The following is an 18344-nucleotide window of genomic DNA, read 5'->3' as shown; positions in this document are numbered from 1 at the left end:
CAGTGGCCGAGTTTGAGGCTGCATTTACTAGTTTGTCCAGGTTTGCACCTGAGTTGGTGGCGTCTGAGGAACGCCGTTGTATTGAGTTTGAGAAGAAGTTGAGGCGTGGCCTCAAGCTGAGAGTTGGGGGAACTATGATTCGGGATTATGGGCGTATGGTTGATGCGGCAGCCCACATGGAAATTATGATGCAGGAGGAGGAGGAAGGACAGAAGGGCTCCAAGAGGAGTCAGGATGGTCAGAGTGATGGTAGGAGACAGAAGGGTTTTAATCCTCAGCAGTCTCAGGGTAGTTTTTCTAGATCGACTTTTTCTGTGCCGAGTGCTAGTTCGGGGAAAGGCAGTCAGGGAGACATTACCTGTTTCAAGTGTGGCCAGCTGGGCCACAAGTCTCCAGTTTGTCCTCAGAGGGGAGGAGTGCAGAGAGCAGCATCATCTTCAGCTCGATCTCAGAGCCAGAGTCAGGGTAGAGGCCAGCCACTCTCGTGTTATCAGTGTGGTCAGCCAGGGCATATGAAGAGGTATTGCCCGCAGTTGGGTGGCACACCTGGTGCATCGGGTTTGAGGCCGATTCAGGGTCAGCAGCCAGCTCAGTCAGGTCAGGCCTCGAGGGCCAATTAGGGGGCTTCATCGTCCCAGTCAGTGCAGCAATCTTATGCTCCTAGGGGTGAGCAGGTTGATCAGAGGTCGTCTGGGCGCGTGTATGCTGTTACCGCGCAGGATCTTGTGCCGGCACCATCAGTTGTGAGAGGTACCTTTTTGTTTTGCAACTCGGTTGCTAATGTTTTGATTGATACGGGTGCATCTCATTCCTTTGTGTCTACTGCATTTGCATCTGTTTTAGAGTTGGAGTTAGCACAGTTAGCATCTCCTATTTGTGTAGTGTCACCTCTTGGGGGTGAATTGATCTTGAAACAAGGTGTTAGGGGTTGTGATATAGAGGTTGATTATCATAGAATCCCATTTTCCTTTGTAGTTATGCCTATGAGGGGTTTCGATGTTATTTTGGGTATGGACTGGTTATCGTCATACCGGGCAGTTATTGATTGCTACCGCCAGAGGGTCACTTGTTGTACCGTGAGCGGAGAGTATTTTCATTTTCTGGGGGACCGGGTTGGTGATGTGTTGCCACCGGGGTATGTTCCGCGAGGACGGAGTGAGCTTAGTGGTCTACTTGCTAACCTTTCGATTAGTGAGGATGTTGAGACTCAGATTGTGTTGCCAAGGGTGGTTTGTGAGTACTCGGACGTCTTTCTCGAGGATCTTGTTGGTTTGCCACCGCATCGAGAGATTGAGTTCTCTATTGACCTGGTGCCCGGCACGGCGCCGATTTCTATGGCACCTTATCGTTTTGCCCCAGCCGAGTTAGTTGAGTTGAAGATTCAGCTCCAGGAGTTGCTAGACAAGGGTTTTATACGTCCTAGTGTTTCGCCGTGGGGAGCACCAGCCCTCTTTGTTAAAAAGAAAGGTGGTGCTTTGAGACTGTGTATAGATTACCGAAAATTGAATCGGGCTACGGTTAAGAATAAGTACCCTATGCCTCGTATAGATGATCTGTTTGACCAGTTGAAGGGTTCCCGTTGTTTCTCTAAGATAGACTTGAGATCAGGTTACCACCAGTTGAGGGTCAGAGAGGAGGATATTCCGAAGACGGCATTCCGTACGCGGTATGGCCATTATGAGTTTCTGGTGATGCCATTTGGACTCACCAATGCACCGGCAGTCTTTATGGACTTGATGAACCGGATCTTCCGGGAATTCTTGGATCGGTTTGTAGTCGTTTTTGTGGACGACATCCTTATCTATTCGCCTTCTGAGGAGGAGCATGAGTCACACTTGAGGGTGGTGCTTGAGTTACTTAGAGCCCATAGGCTGTATGCCAAGTTTGGGAAATGTGAGTTCTGGCTGAGGGAAGTCAAATTCTTAGGCCACGTGGTATCCGGGGAAGGAGTGTCTGTTGATACATCTAAGGTGGAGGCAGTGCAGGATTGGGCACAGCCTAAGGGTGTATTTGAGATCCGCAGTTTTCTGGGATTAGCTGGGTATTACCGTCGGTTTGTGAAAGATTTCTCCAAACTAGCTTCGCCTTTGACTAGATTGACTCGGAAGGGAGTCAAATTTGTATGGAGTGAGACTTGTGAAAAGTCGTTTCAGGAGTTGAAAGTTAGACTGACCACCGCTCCAGTATTGATTATTCCAGAGAGAGGGTTGGGTTATACAGTCTATTGTGACGCCTCACGAGAGGGTCTGGGTTGTGTGTTAATGCAAGAGGGGAAAGTAGTTGCCTATGGCTCACGTCAGTTGAAAATTCACGAGCAGAATTACCCTACGCATGATCTAGAGTTAGCAACTGTGATATTTGCCTTGAAGATTTGGAGACATTATCTTTATGGTGAGAAATTTGAGGTATTCTCGGATCATAAGAGTCTGAAATATTTGTTTACACAGAAAGATTTGAACTTGAGGCAGAGGAGGTGGATGGAGTTCATAGAGGATTATGACTTTGAGTTGCATTATCATCCGGGAAAGGCCAATGTGGTGGCCGACGCCCTTAGCAGAAAACCTGTTGGTGTCATAGCTAGTATAGCCATCCGAGAATGGGAGATGTTGGGTGCACTTGGGGAGTTTGATTTACTTCTGGGCGAATCCGTTGAGGCTGTGGCCTTGTTTTCTGTTATTGCACGGCCTACACTTGTGACTCGAGTGTTAGAGGCTCAGAGAGGTGACTTTGAGGTAGAATCTCTCCGTGAGAAGATTTCCGGTGGGAAGGTTGAGAAGGGTTTGACGGTATATTCCGACCTGAGTGTGAGATACCGAGACCGTCTGTTTGTGCCGGAGTCTTGCCGAGAGGAGGTACTCTGAGAGTTTCATCATTCACGTCTTGCGGTGTATCCGGGGGGCACTAAGATGTATCGGGATTTGGGTCGCCAGTTCTGGTGGCGGGGTATGAAGAGAGATGTGGCAGCTTTCGTATCTAAGTGCCTTACTTGTCAGCAAGTGAAGGCTGAACATCAGAGGCCAGCGGGTTTGTTGCAACCCTTGCCTATTGCTGAGTGGAAGTGGGAACACGTCACTATGGACTTCGTTGTGGGCCTTCCGAGGACTCAGCGGGGTAGTGATGCTATTTGGGTGGTTGTAGACCGGTTGACTAAGTCGGCGCACTTCATTCCTATGCGCGTGAGAGATTCGGTAGATCATCTTGCCGACTTGTACATTCGGGACATAGTGAGGTTACACGGGGTTCCAGTGACGATTGTCTCGGATAGAGATCCTCGTTTTACTGCCAGGTTGTGGCAGAGTTTGCAGAGTGCCTTAGGCACTAAGTTGACCTTTAGCACGGCTTATCATCCTCAGACTGACGGACAGTCCGAGCGTACTATTCAGATACTTGAGGATATGCTTCGGGGTTGTGTTCTAGACTTTAGTGGGTCGTGGGAGAGGCACTTGCCGTTGGTAGAGTTTGCCTACAACAACAGTTTCTAGTCTAGTATCGGTATGGCACCATTTGAGGCCTTGTATGGCCGACCGTGTAGATCTCCTGTTTGTTGGGCTGAGGTGGGTGATGCACCTCTGTTGGGTCCGGAGTTGGTGAGGGAAACGACGGAGAAAGTTGAGCTTATCCGTAAGAGGCTTGTTACAGCACAGAGTCGTCAGAAATCTTATACCAACCGTAGGAGGAGACCCTTGGTGTTTGCGGTGGGTGATCATGTCTTTATGAAGATATCACCTAGACGGGGTTTGATGAGGTTTGGGAAGAGTGGGAAGTTGTCCCCTCGGTTCATTGGTCCATTTGAGATCCTTGAGAGGATTGGCGAGGCTGCTTATCGTTTAGCTTTGCCGCCGCAGTTGTCCGGAGTACATGACGTGTTTCATGTGAGTATGCTTCGGAAGTATGAGCCGAATCCATCACATGTGTTGGATTGGACCGATTTCGTGGTTGATGAGGATGTCTCGTATGAGGAGAGACCGGTTCGGGTATTGGATAGGCGGGATCAAGTTTTGCGAGGCAAGACCATCCCTTTGGTAAAAGTTTTGTGGAAACATCATGGAGTGGAGGAAGCCACTTGGGAGCGTGAATTGGAAGTCCGCGAAAAATACCCGGACATGTTTATTCATTTGTAATCTTGTATTTAAATTTTGTAATATTGTTGAACTTAAGAGCTTTACATATGTCTTAAGTTGTAAAACGTTGAGTATGTTTTGGTAAATGGGTATATCTTGAAACTTGCTTCATTATAGAAGTTTAGTATAGCATTGCATATGTTGATTACATTGCTGAGTGTGTTATATATATCATGCAATTGAATATGATATGGGGATTGTTAACATTGAAGGGAATAATGCATAATAATGATACAGGTTGAGATATATGTTGTGTTATATATTTAATATGAGATGCCTCTTGATAAAGAGATGAAATGACCAGTTTTGGGTCAAGATGTTTACTAATGAATTGTAAAAAAAAAATCTGTTTTCAAAAACTTATGCTTAATTTCGAGGACGAAATTCTTTGAAGGGGGGGAGGTTATAGCGACCCCAGTCTTTTCCCATTTGATTATTGTATCCGGACTTAGGTTCCGTAGATTCTGTCATTGTATAATTGTTGTTGTTGTCCCTTATTTTCTCATTTTGAATTATAGGATGTGTTGGGCAGGTTTGTTTCAGGTTGGTTGGGTTTAGAAACCAAGTGTTGCTGTCCAGGTTTTTGGTTCTTCGCTCGAGCGAGAGGTTGCGTCTGATTTGGACCTGTAGCTGTGCATTCTTGGCTCGAGCGAGCTTTTCTTCGCTCGAGCGAGTTAGTTTGTTCTTCGCTCGAGCAATAGTTCCTTCGCTCGAGCGTGTGTCTGGTTACAGACCTGTGGGTTTGAGTTCTTCGCTCGATCGAGTTTTCTTTCGCTCGAGCGAGATTTTGGGTTGGTGGCTCGAGCAAGGCTTCCTTGGCTCGAGCGTCTCTTTTCTGTGTCTGGTCGCTCGAGCGACCATGTCTTCGCTCGAGCGAGCCTGTCCAGTTTATATACACAGCAGCGGGTTTTGATCAGTCTTTTTCATTCTCTTTTGATTCCAAACCCTAGGTCCGACTTCTCTCTCTCCCTACTCACCTTCTTTCTTAGATTTGATCCACTTAGGGTGTGTTTCTACCCTAGATCCTTCATTAAAAAGATAGAGGGAGTCGAGGGCTTTCATTTAATCTGAACATTTGGCCATTTGGAGCACTTTGGTATTTGGGCACTCATCTTTGTCTTCACCATTTGTGTTGTTTTCTTCGAGGTAGGGATTTCCTACTCCATTTTATAGGTTTTGTTCTAAGCTTTGGTAATTTGATGTGTTGGGGATACTTTGGTAAATTTTGGGAAAAACCCTAGTTGTATTATCGAATTAATTTGTATAAGTAATTCATGGAATTAGGAAAAGATGGTTAAATTCATGGAATTGGGGAATTCATTGATTAAATAGCGTAATTGGGTAATTGGAATCATTTGTCTATTGAATTGTTGACATAGTTATTTTCAGTTTAGAAATAACTGTTTTGGGCTATCGGTGGAGGATAGTCGTGATTGTTGTAGACATTGCATGTGGATTAGGAATAACTGAAACTAATCACATTGGTTAAGTCATTAATTTTGATTATGGCATTGATACAGAAAATATGTGTATTGATTGAACATTGCATTTGCATACATTGTTATGTGTGTGGGAGGAGATAGGGGATGTACTCCACGGTTTAGGGGAAGATAGGGGATGGACCTCTAAACCGGATTTTGTTTGGGAGGAGATAGGGGATGGACTCCATTAGCATCACTTTTGTGTGTGCTTATTTATATAGAAGTGTTTTATTGATACAGCACTAAAATGTGTATCAATCTGGAAGTATGAAGTGTTTGATTTGAGCTTGAGTCTCATTTGTTTGTTGATATTGGAAGGATGTGAATATGATATATGTGATTCACTGTTGTAAGTTTGGCCAGGTTCTGAGCCATGTTGATAAAATTGGAAAGTAAAACGTATCTTTGGCAATAGTGTCATGAGACTGTAAAATGAAGTAATTGATTATTTTGGTTAACCATCTGTTGAATGCTATTGCTTTATTCATTGCTTATATGTGGTTTAGTATATTTCTATTGGGCTGTGGCTCACCCTTTATGGGAACATCATTTTCAGGTTCAGGTGATAAACTACCTCCAAGGACTTAGCTTGGGAGGGTTTGGCTTCTGGATTGAAGAAGACTACCTTTAGTTAATAGTTTTTATTTATTAGTACATGTAAACATTCAAGCCTAGGGCTTTTCTTGTATTGAGATTAGAACTCATATTTTTGAATCCAAGTGTTGGCTTGGAAAGATGTAAGCCTGTAGGGCATTTTATTCGATGTTACATGTAATGCTTTATTTAGTAATACTCTGATGAATGAATTAATAAATTGTCTTCTTTAAATAATGCATGTCAATGATATATAATGGGTTAATTTTGAGGGTGTTACATTGACATTCTCACTATCATAGGCTTTAAGTTTGATAGTGAGTTTGTCATTCAATTTCGATGAGTTAAGATATTTCTTATACAACTGTTCATCAGCTTGCTGAAGCTCTTCATCATCACTCCCCGAGGATTCATTATCAGTAACATTCTCTACCTGCCTCTTCGAATACTCTATTTGTCCTTTAGTTTCAGAAGCCGCCATGAAAGTAAGGAATTTTTCATGCCCCTCCTCACCTTGTGCTTTGTTGTCACTTTCATCTTTATCAGACTCGGATTCATCATCCGAAGTGATAGCGAAGGCTTTCTTCTTCCTCAACCGATTAGGGCATTCTTGAGCAAAATGGCCAAATCCTTGGCATCAATAGCATTGGACTCTTTCAGAGTTCCCTTGTATCTTTCCTTTCTCCTTCTTGGTTATAGAATTAATTTTGAGTTTATCTTTGCCTTTGGATTTATGAGTTGATTCCGAAAGATTACGATTCTTTTTCAGAAAAAAACTTTTTAAATTGTTTTATGAAAGCATCCATAATCTTTGAATCAATCTCACAATCCTTATCAGAATCCTTTCTAACTCTATGAGCACTACTCAAAGCAATATCACCTTTTTGTTTTTTTTTTAAATTCTTATGTGTCTCATAAGTTTGTAGATTTCTAATCAAATAATCCATCTTGAGGTTGTCAACATCTTGAGCCTCCTCAATAGCCGTAACTTTTGGTTGGAACCGATCGGGCAAGGACCTCAAAATTTTTCCCACAACCTTGGATTCTTGTATTTTTTCACCTAAATTGAAGCTAGAATTTATAATGTCACTCAACTTCGCATAAAATTCATCAAAGGTCTCACTATTTTTCATTGAAAAGTTTTTGAAACTAGACGTGAGCCTTTGAAGTTTTGAGCGTTTAGCAGAAGGACTGCCCTCAGGAATAGTTTGTAAGATATCCCAAGCCTCTTTTGCGATTTCAAAATTGCAAATTCGACTATACTCTTCAGGTGTGACAGCGCAAAAGAGAGAATTGATAGCTTTACTATTCTAGCTACTATTTTGGTAATCAGTTGTGTCCCACTTATCAATTGGTTTGGGGAAAGTTACTCCATCAATGGTAATCGTCGGTTCAGTCCACCCATACATGACAGATTGTCAAACTTTTTCATCAATAGATTTTAAAAACGATATCATCCGAGCTTTCCAAAAAGAATAATTAGATCCATCAAGTAACGGTGGTCAAACCATAGAATTTTCCTCACGAATTGAATTCATTATCACAAATCAAACAAGATCTCGCTCTAACAGTTTTTTTTTTTTTTAAATAAAGTGACCTGCTCTGATACCAATTGAAAAATCTAAAATTTCGGAGATATTGATTTGTGATTATGTATCAATTATAATCAATAAATAGCAATTCCAATCAAACAATTAAAGACAAATCGACACAGCGATTTTATGTGGAAAAACCACAATTGGAGCGCCTCCAATTGTGATAAAAAACTACGAGCAAAAGTTACAAAACGATCCACTAAGAAGACATAAAGGAATTACACAAGTATACTCTCAATTACCTAGCGAATCCACGCCCGAATCGAACCAACCCCTAGGTGTCTCTTCCAGCCCCGTCTTCACCTCGGAATTGCCTTGTACAATGTTGAATCCACAACACCGATGTCAAATCACGACAATGAGCCACTCCAGAATCCACCAAAGCTTCAGGCCCAAATTCCATGGAATCCACCGAAGAACAACTTTTTCTTTTGTATAGAATAAATAAAACAACCCCTTTTGATATAATCCAATCAATTTATGATATAAACTCTCACAGATATCAAAGGAAATAAGCAAGGAAGCTCCAGAAGAAAACCCTAATACCCAAGAAGAAGATCTGGAAGCCGTATCCTAAAACCTAATTGAACCGCACCTTTTATAGCAAACAGATCCGCGATCTCCACTCGAGAGCAAGAATGGCCGCTCAAACGAACTGACTAAAACATGTGTGACTAAACAGGGTCTACGCTCGAGCGCAGGAATGGCCGCTCGAGCAAAAAAAAAAAAAAGAGCTCAATCCCGACATAGTCAACGAAGTGGCAAACATGAAAGAATTAACTTCTGAAACTTCTTTGCAAGGCATAATTCGGGTTGGATTCACAACTGAAAACTCATAACCTCACTGAAATAAAAGAACGAATAAAATTACAACTGAAAGAAGCTTTGTCAAACGGGATTGCCAAGAAGAAAAACCTAACAAAAAATTTTATCACAAAAATTGTCATTAATTATAAGTTTTAGCGGTAGTTTAAAAAAATTTGTCACTAATGTTTAACTTTCAGCAATAGTTTGAAAAATTTGTCACAGAAAAACGTTACTAATTTTAAGTTGTAATAACAATTTATAAAAACCGTGACAAAAAACAAGTCACTAATTGTTAATTTTTAGTGACATGCAAAAAATTGTCACAAAAAAAATATTTCTCACGGTGATTTTATTATGACTTATTTTTAATAGGACTTGATGGGAATTAACACTACAAGGAAAAATACTTTTAGCGACCACCTTTTTCATGTTCGTCACAGATAGTTTACTTTTTGCGACCAAAATTTTCCCTAGTCGCGAATGAGTTATGTTTCTGCTATAGACACTTTTCTGGTCAGTGATAGGTAATTTTTTACAACAAAATTTGAAATGTGGTCGTGGAAGGTAATGGCAGTAGAGCAGGAAAAAAAATGACGAGATCTCAAAACCATTGATGACCAGTAAATTGTGGTCACAAAAAAGGGGGGGGGGGCATTTTTGAAATAAAACTACCTTAGTTTTGAATTTTCCTAAATCAATTCTTTTTATGTAATTCCTAAATATATTTGAGCTTCATTTTTCCTCTCAACTCCTCACTCTCTACATTCCTAGTAACAAAGCCCTAGCCACCATCTCCATTCACTTCGTTGTTTGCTGCCAATTAGAGCAAGTTTTACTGCCTCTTCTCTCACATTTCGTCCACCACCAGGTTTGCTCCCTCCTCTCTCGCATTGCCTCCACCTTGAGGTGATTTTAATTTTGTTTCCCTTTATGAGTTTTGTGGTCCGATCGAGCATTCTCTCTCTCTCTCTCTCTCTCTCTCTATATATATATATATATATATTATATGCTCATCTTCATTTTGATTTTTGCTTTTCTTTCTTTCTATGCGTATCATTTGATTAGTGGTTAGATTGAATGTATCTGTTTCATTGTCTTTCTAGATGTTCAAATGTCTCGGCTATTTTAGTTGCTACTCCTAGATTTTGCTTTTCTTACAATCATTTTTGAGCATTGGTAGTGTTTCTTGAATTGGGTTTGAAAGTGGTTGTTGTATCTGAAGGTTTTGGTATTGTGTTATATATCTGGTTCTCTTTCTGTTTTTTAGTTTGTTATTGATTAATGTATGGACTTTGAAAGGTTTTGTGGGTTGCTATTACCATTTACTATCATGATGGTAATAATCCGATTTGTTGTGAAATCATCGTATCTATATCTATTATTTCAAATTTTGATTGACTGTAATTTCTTTGGTAAGCCCTAAATTTTTTAGGCCTGTTTTTGTAATCCTTTTTTGTTTTGTGTTTATTTTTATCAAATTAATTTGTAATTTTTGAAAAAGTTTCATAAACAGTATAAAAGAACTCAACCAAACAGATACTCAAGACAAAAAGTCAAAATAGTGTTGGTTAGTTCCAAATTTGAGTGGATTGTATAACAAATCCAGAACTCATGTGACTTATTAGGACTTATTGGTAGTTTACCCTATAATTGTAAGTGTCAGTATGTTATAATTTTTTTTTATTAGGCTTTGGTAGATTTAGGAAATAATAGAAAAGATTGTGCTGATGATTTGTTTCTTGGATCTTGCTTTTCTAGGATTTGCATTTTTTATCCATGACCTATTGTCCAAAAATTTGGGGGATAATAAGGTGATGAGTGTGAATATTGTTTGCTAATTATTCTTTGATGTGCATGTTAGTTATTTAAGAGAAATCTCAAAGTTGAAAAATTAGTTGATATTTATTATCCCATACTAGTAGGAAACAACACTTGGGAAACATTTTACTTCATAGAAACATTAATGCAGAATGCTAGTGTGTATTCTAATCAGTTTGTGAATCTATCTCAGATTAGGTAAAAAACTTTCACTCTGAAAATTTCAAGTGAAATGATGGAAAGTTCAATTACCTTGTTTGTCTTTGATTGATTTTCTGAAAATTGAGTTTTTTTTTTTTTTTTTTTTTTTATATTTTTAGTCAAAAATTTAAATATTTTAAGCTACATGCATCTAAAAAATAAAAAAATTTCTTAAAATATTAAAATTTTTGACTAAAAACAAAAAACTCAATTTTCTGAAACCAAACAAGATAATGTTTCTTGTGAACTGTATGTTCTTGCCTTGTGGGTGATGGCATTGTTTATATGATGTGATGCAGTACAAACTTTACTGCTCCATTTTGTTCAAGCTTTCCATTTTAGTCTTCTTTGTCTTCCTACATTCCATCTTTCAAAAGTTCTTTAGAAGTAATATTGTGGCTGGCTGCTTGACTTTTTACTCCATGTTCGCTATATGTGCAGTTATAAATTACTTGACTATGTATTTGCGGAAAATGGTCTTGTGGCCTATAAGGATGGGAAGCTCATTGGGACCCAGGTATTGTATAAATCTATACCGAAATTATTTATCTCGAGTCCAAGATTCAAATGATACTTTTATAAATGTGTTGGCAATGATTCACATTGTTCTTATGAACAACTAAGGTCTTGAATATTTTAGACATAATTATACAAAATGTAGGAAAATTAGGTTTATAATTTGGCCTCTTCAATGGAAAATGTTATGCTTTTGATACAACAGATTCTTTAGGTTCTCTTCTAAACCATTGTAGGTCTGAAAAAGGTAGAGAAACAATAAATATTCGCTAAAATTTCTAATATTGTTTAAATTAAATCTGCCAATTCATCTCCTTGAACAACTTAAAGTTCCTGAGCAATGGACTGTAGTTTTAATATGCTTTGCAGAAGGTTGTAGTTGCCTTCAGCCATATTTATACACTTGGGGTCCACTTCGTTATCTTTTCCATTTTTTGTTCTTTTGCTTACTATTTTTCATTTTTATTTATTTTTTAATTTTCTTCCTAGATTCGTAATTTTGCAGAGCTTGAGATCATATCTTGGAGAAAAAAAACTTAAGGTCAAATCCTTCTCCTGCTCTTTCCTACATCCTAAGTAGGCACAGTAACTCACTAAGCAAACTGCATTGTTATTAATTAGTAATCTGCAAAAAGCCAAGTCACCAAGGGGACACTTTAGCAACTTAGGCAAGACCCAAGTGCGAATTTCTTTAACTTACCTATTAAAAAAATAAAAATAAAAATAATTTGCAAGAAGCCAGAGGGACCATAAAATTAGAAAAGTTAGGATCATATATTTATTACACTATCAAGGGTAGAAACAATAAAATATGCCCCTATCTCCATCCTTCGGTAAGATTACTAATCAACATGCTTGTCAGAAACATCCATTTTTTTCCAAGATGTTAATGAATTTTTTTTTTTTTTTGGTTGTTGTTGTTGTTGTTGTTGTCAAAGTCACTTTAGGTATAAAAAGTTATGTTGTGGCCATTGGATGGTAGGCTTGGTCTGTATATGTACAAAACATTTATAATACATTATTAGTTTATGGATATGACATTTTTAAATGATTTGTAGGAATTTATTAATTTTACGCTGCATTACATTGCCGACTTGGATATTCCAATAAAGAGGTATGTGATGTCACGCCCCACTTTTTATTACTCGGAGTCATTACCAAATTCATTAACTTAATTCAGTTTCAGAGATAACGCGGAAATAAACTCATACATTCAATCCGTAGAAGTGATTAACAATACTCTCATTCATATGCAAAGTGAATATTACATGAACATACATGATAAATTGCCCTTGGGCTTACATCACTTAAGGTACAAGAAGAAGGGTGTAACCCTTTTACAACAAAGGCATTCCGCCAACATAACTGAGGTCCCGTGGCCAATAAATAAGTAGATCCAAATCTTACAGCTCAACCTGCTTAAAACCTGAAAAGAATTCAACAACGTGGGATGAACATATAGTCCAGTAGGGATCTCAACATGATCCTCAACAATAACAACATTACAGATAGCTATGATCATGAACACTCATTCTCATACTAGAATAATAATATGACAGTTTATACAAAATATATATATATGTATATATGAACTTTTCTCGAAAACAACTATTTAATTCAACGCTATAAGCGATTCATCTTTCCTTTTTCCTTTCATTAACCCTCGTTCCCAATCTTTTATAACATTAACAACTACTTATAAACATAGATTCACTAAGCCCATTACTCTTCCATTTGCCACACATACAACAGATGTGCCTTTTCAAAACATATTTGGCATTTCAATGCAATTCCAATTATATCATAATTATCCCTGCACACCTCTATAAAAAGATAACAACTCAACTACATACATAAAATCAATCAATGATTCAACTCGTCCCTCCAACATTGTAACAAATACAATCCACAATGTTTCCAGATACACTGAAACAATAACAAAACAACACTGCACTACTAGCTATATGAGTAGTAAGCCAAAGATACACTTCTCACCACAATCTACCAGTTTACCAGGCGCTAGCTGGAAGGGTATGGTACCTTAGATTATCAGCGTGTCAGTTCTCCAGGCGCTAGCTGGAAGGGTATGATACCTTTGATTATAAGCGCTGAACACATAAGTGTGTGGAGTCCATCCCCTATCTTCTCACACACACTGGAGTACAACCCCTCTCTTCTCCCAAACCAGTATACAAATATAATGTAATTCAGCATTTCATTACATATAATGTTCAATCAACAATGGTGTAATACATACACAACAATTCAACGCAACCGTATCATCCTCCACCAATGACCAAGACACAATCTCTAGATGCATGCATATTGTACATCTATTAACAGACCCAACTAACATGAGATTATAAAACTCAGTAACAACATGATCATGGTAGTTAAAGCTATACCCCACGCAAGTGTGTTCAATACTCAAGATACAACATTCCAATTTTCTTATACTTGTTTCAAAATACCTTTCCCATTTCACAAAATGAATTCCACTTCCTTTGTTTTCACAAAATCATGCCCAAGGACAAAAGCCATAACTCATTTAAATTCACTACATTCTTTTCAAAGCCATTTCGAACTAATTATGCAAATTAAGTCATAAACAATAAATTAGGGTTTTCCTTCCTCTTTCTCAATATTGACCAAAAAGGCCCAATTAACATCAACAACAACAATAACCACAATTAAGACTCAAAATACTTAAGTATTTGCCCAAAGATCAAAACCCCTCAATTAATTTATTAAATCGAATAAAAAGAATTAGGGTTTCCTCTCCTTTCAACAACCACATGCTAATTAACACTCCAATTTGCCCAAACCACAACTAATGATAATAAACCCAAATTCAACACCCAACCCATGCTTCAGTCCCATGATTTTCACAAATCCAACATGATACAATTTTTATGCAATACAAAAACTACCACATGTCTATCTATAGACGAAGTATTGAAAAGAAACAAGGAGAATCCCTACCTCAAATGTAGAACTCAAGGAGAAGATGAGTAAAACTCGGAAGTGCTCCAAATCCCAAATTTCTCAGATTAAAACAAAGCTCTCGCGAAGCTCTACCTTTCTTCCAAAGGAACTAGGGTAGAAGACCACCGGGAATAGATCAAAACTTAGAGAGAAGGTAAGAGTAGAGAGAGAAACTCTCAAGGGGCGGTTTTTAAAAGTTAAGAGAGGAAAAGTAGGTCAAAAAGTGATCCAAAAAGTGAAATCACGGACTGATGTAGTCGACTCTCCGCTCGAGCGTAGAAAACCCCGCTCGAGCGTAAGACACAGACTCACGCTCGAGCGTGAAAAGAGCCGCTCGAGCGCTGATTGCACACTTCCAGAAGTTTTGCAGTCTACTCTCTGCTCAAGCGTAAAACTCCCCGCTCGAGCGTATGGGCAAAAATCAAAGGATCACGCTCGAGCGTAAAAAAATACCGCTCGAGCGGACTACTGCAGAGAAAAAAAATACTGGGAGATGGAAATTCACGCTCGAGCATCCAAACTGCCGCTCGAGCGGAAAGGCAGCAACAAAAGCCCGCTCGAGCGTAAAACCGCCGCTCGGGCGGAGAGACCAAAACCTGGGCAAAATTTCAAAGCTTTAAAACACAACCAACTCATTCCCAACTTGCCCAACACAACCCAAAACTCTAAAACAAAGAGTAAGGGATAGAAATGAGGATAAGACAACAACGAATCTACGGAACTGAGTCCAGATTATAGTTATACAACAACAGGGAATACCGGGATCGCTATATGTGAAGTGCAGGCACAAGTTGCAATTATCCATATATGTTAAGCTTCTGAGTCCGTTTCTTATTCAACTTCTTCTTTAGAGGAACATTTATAGAGTTCCAAAGCAGGATGCTCAACGTATCACCAATTGGCTGAAACTGTAGCCAGGAAAGACGGGACGAGTTTGAAAATTATGACAAGGTACAATATCTTAAATTGTGATTTAGGCCACGTTTGGGAACTAAACATCTTTGTCAAAAAGTCACTATAACTTGTCACATTACTCTCTATTTTTTTGCACATCTTTTCGTAAAAAATAAAAAAATTACTAAAATACCCTATTCCCAAACGAGGCCTAAGATTAAGTGAAAACTTAGGTCTCTATAAGAAACACAGTTGATGTTGGACCTCTGGAAAATTACTCTACTGAAATTATATTCAGGTTCTGAACATACGCCCTAAGATGGTGTCTGTGCTCCAGGAGAAATTTGCTCACCTCACCTTTTTCGTTGGGGGACAAATAAGTTTTAATGTAAGTGAATGTTGTTCCTTGTTTATGTTTTGATGATTCTTAAGCTGATAAAATAGATGATAAGAAGTCGTTGTAGTTGAATTTATGTTTAGGCATAATGCTTGCACGTTTTAACAGGTTTTCCCTCAAGGTTGGGACAAGACTTATTGCTTGAGATATGTGGATGATTTTCATGAAATCCACTTCTTTGGAGACAGAATTTACAAGGTAACAATTTTATCTTCTCTCTTCAGTTTGGTTATTCCCTTCCTTTCTTGGTATTTGCCATGTGACACTAGTTATTGATAGTTCGATTCCCTATAGTGATGTCTTGTGTTGTGTTGTATTAGTTCATTTTTTATTTTGCTGACTAGTTTTTGGTACACTGTTGGGACTAAACGAAGGGCTTGGATGTTGCTTTAATAGGGAGGAAATAACCATGAGATATATGAATCAGAGTGAATCATAGGGCACACAGCTCTGCTCTATATTTCAGCTTATTTTTGCAGTTCAATACACCATGGAGTTCTCCATTGCCATGGCATCTGGAGAACCAAATGCATTGTTAATATGGTCCCATTTGCAAAGAAATCTAAAATCTTCAATCAAGTCAATTCATTTTGTTTTCAACGGCATCCACATGCATCTATTTCATTTGTTAAAGTTGGATAATTACCAAAGAAATTGGATCCATCAACAAAAGAAATAAAATTGATGATATTTTCTTATAATGGTCCGAATGATTTTGTACATTAAACAGGCTGTACTTGTTTTAAATGCTATGGAAAACAAAATGGATTAAATATTGCAAGTTGAGATGGAACAGTTTCATTTTCATTGAGTACCCAAATGCTTTTTAAATGGATATCAATATCAATGTTTCTCTTTTGCCATTTTAATTTTATAATCATGGTAATGTGAACTTTTTTCATGTTTTATTCCCAGTTACCAGCCTTGAGGATACTGTAAAGCAGTGTACAGCTGTCTTCCTAAGCAAGCAGGTTTAATGGTCCATGTGGTTATTTCCACTTTGTTGCCTTCAATTATTTGCCATTTGTAATTTACAGATATAAGAATGATGGGTAGCAGAAATATCTGTTTGAATCTGTAATTCCCTTCACAGGCTTCATTTCTGTATTCAAGTGACGGCTATTTTCATGTTGCCAGTGTTCATTAGAGGTTCAATCTGTTGTTTGAATGAGATCACAGAGATTGATAGACATAGCCAATATTTTTGTATGAAATAAGAATCCAATTATTTGTATTCAGCTTATTAACGCCCTAATGTCATTTGAGATTTCTTTCATACGCACTACTGTCTCTCTACCTTTTCTTTTCTGTTTTCCTGTTTTGTCTTGGATATCTTAGTAAAGCAATTTATTCTGGCAGTGGAATAAAATTTTGGGAATTATGAAGGTTTTCTTCTTAATAATGATGATCATTACTGAAATTGATGCAACATCATAAAAGAATAATCTTCTAACCAATAGATTGTTTTGTGTATTTAAATTTCGAAATGAAAATACCAGAAACTCTAATCCTCAAGTAACAATTAGATTCACTTTGCAATAATCTAACATTTCCTTCTTGTTTCCTCTTCCTTCCTATAATCAGGTTTATGTTTACTAGTTCAGCAACCCAATATTTTTCCTCAGCGTAAGTTGGGCGTGTTACTGCATCAATGGCAAGATTACCTGGTACGCGTACTATCTTCTTGTGGTTTTGTTGCATTATCTTTTATTGTCATTTCGGACCCTTAACACCACCTTTTCCTGCAATAGAATATCGTCACATGTTTGGTTGTGTTAACCTTTTCTATTGTCTATTTTACCTCCTAGAAAATATAGAAACTTGTTTGGCAAACTGTTTTTAGAAAATTTTTCTGAAAGCAACCCACATTCTAGGAAACACCAAAAAAATTGGACCCTTAACACCACCTTTTCCTGCAATAGAATATCGTCACATGTTTGGTTGTGTTAACCTTTTCTATTGTCTATTTTACCTCTTAGAAAATATAGAAACTTGTTTGGCAAATTGTTTTCAGAAAATTTTTCTGAAAGCAACCCACATTCTAGGAAACACCAAAAAAATTGTTTTTGAATGTTCAAAATTTTTTTTTTTTACCAAAATGAAAATGAAATAAAAATGATGGGTATTTTTAAACTTTTGGTTGTTTTTGCTTCTGAAAAGACAAAAAACCTCTATTATTAGAATCGTACAAATCGAAGTGTTTTAGTGAGTAATTGATATGAACAGGTTGCATGAATCGTAAATAGCTATGAATTGTAGGTGAATCGGTGAACCAAATTGTTGAATCGTGAATTGTTAAAATTGATGTTTGGCTTTCTTTTTTGTTTTTTTATTGTTGGAAAATGGTTCACACAACCTTTTTAAGGTCTTTTGGATTACTATATGCCATCCTTTAAATTTCTCCATCCCAATTCACTCTCAAATACTCACACCTTAGCCCAAAAAAAAGATTCTCTCTCTCTACAATATTCTAGGATTATATATTCAATTTTATCTAAGTACTTACATTTACAAAATGAATTTTTTAAACTCATCAAGTGAGATTTAAAAAAAAAAAATTTGAAGTTGATTTTTTAACTTCGTAAAAAGTTAAAAAACATTGTTGTCGAGTTATTATTACTTGGAAATTGAAAATTTGTCTTTGTTTGCTTTCATTATTAAGAATGGTTGATAAGAAGTAAGGAAAATGTGAATTAGTAAATAAGGGAACCCGTGTTAACTTTTTACTTAGGCCACATGCTCATCATTTAAAACAATATATTCATTGATTTAAGTCTAAATATTTCATAAATAGTAGATATATTTAATATTTAAGTGTGTAGATATATTTTTCTATGTAATTTAAAAAAGGTGACTGAATTCTTACGATTCACGATTTGATTCAATTCACGATGCAATAAAATCCCATTGCGATTCTCGATTTGATCCCAATTTG

General features: G+C 37.7%; 1 protein-coding gene and 1 pseudogene across 2 annotated transcripts in view; both read left to right on the top strand.

The window, feature by feature from the left end:
* LOC114271160 (putative disease resistance RPP13-like protein 1) overlaps positions 1-18344 on the top strand; it is a 131877-nt gene that overhangs the window by 77010 nt on the left and 36523 nt on the right. The window lies entirely within an intron of this gene.
* Positions 6676-16685, top strand: LOC114285978 (phosphomannomutase-like; annotated as a pseudogene). The gene is made up of 10 exons (XR_014360222.1): positions 6676-6681; positions 8291-8359; positions 10460-10614; positions 11059-11134; positions 11639-11674; positions 12192-12247; positions 14970-15069; positions 15311-15400; positions 15518-15607; positions 16325-16685. The product of XR_014360222.1 is annotated as a phosphomannomutase-like (transcript).

This window comes from Camellia sinensis, chromosome 2 (genome assembly GCF_055761805.1).
Source record: "Camellia sinensis isolate YWXY chromosome 2, ASM5576180v1, whole genome shotgun sequence".
Lineage (NCBI taxonomy): Eukaryota > Viridiplantae > Streptophyta > Magnoliopsida > Ericales > Theaceae > Camellia > Camellia sinensis.
The sequence above is the reverse complement of the archived record's forward strand: the minus strand, read 5'-3'. Positions and strand labels throughout refer to the sequence as shown.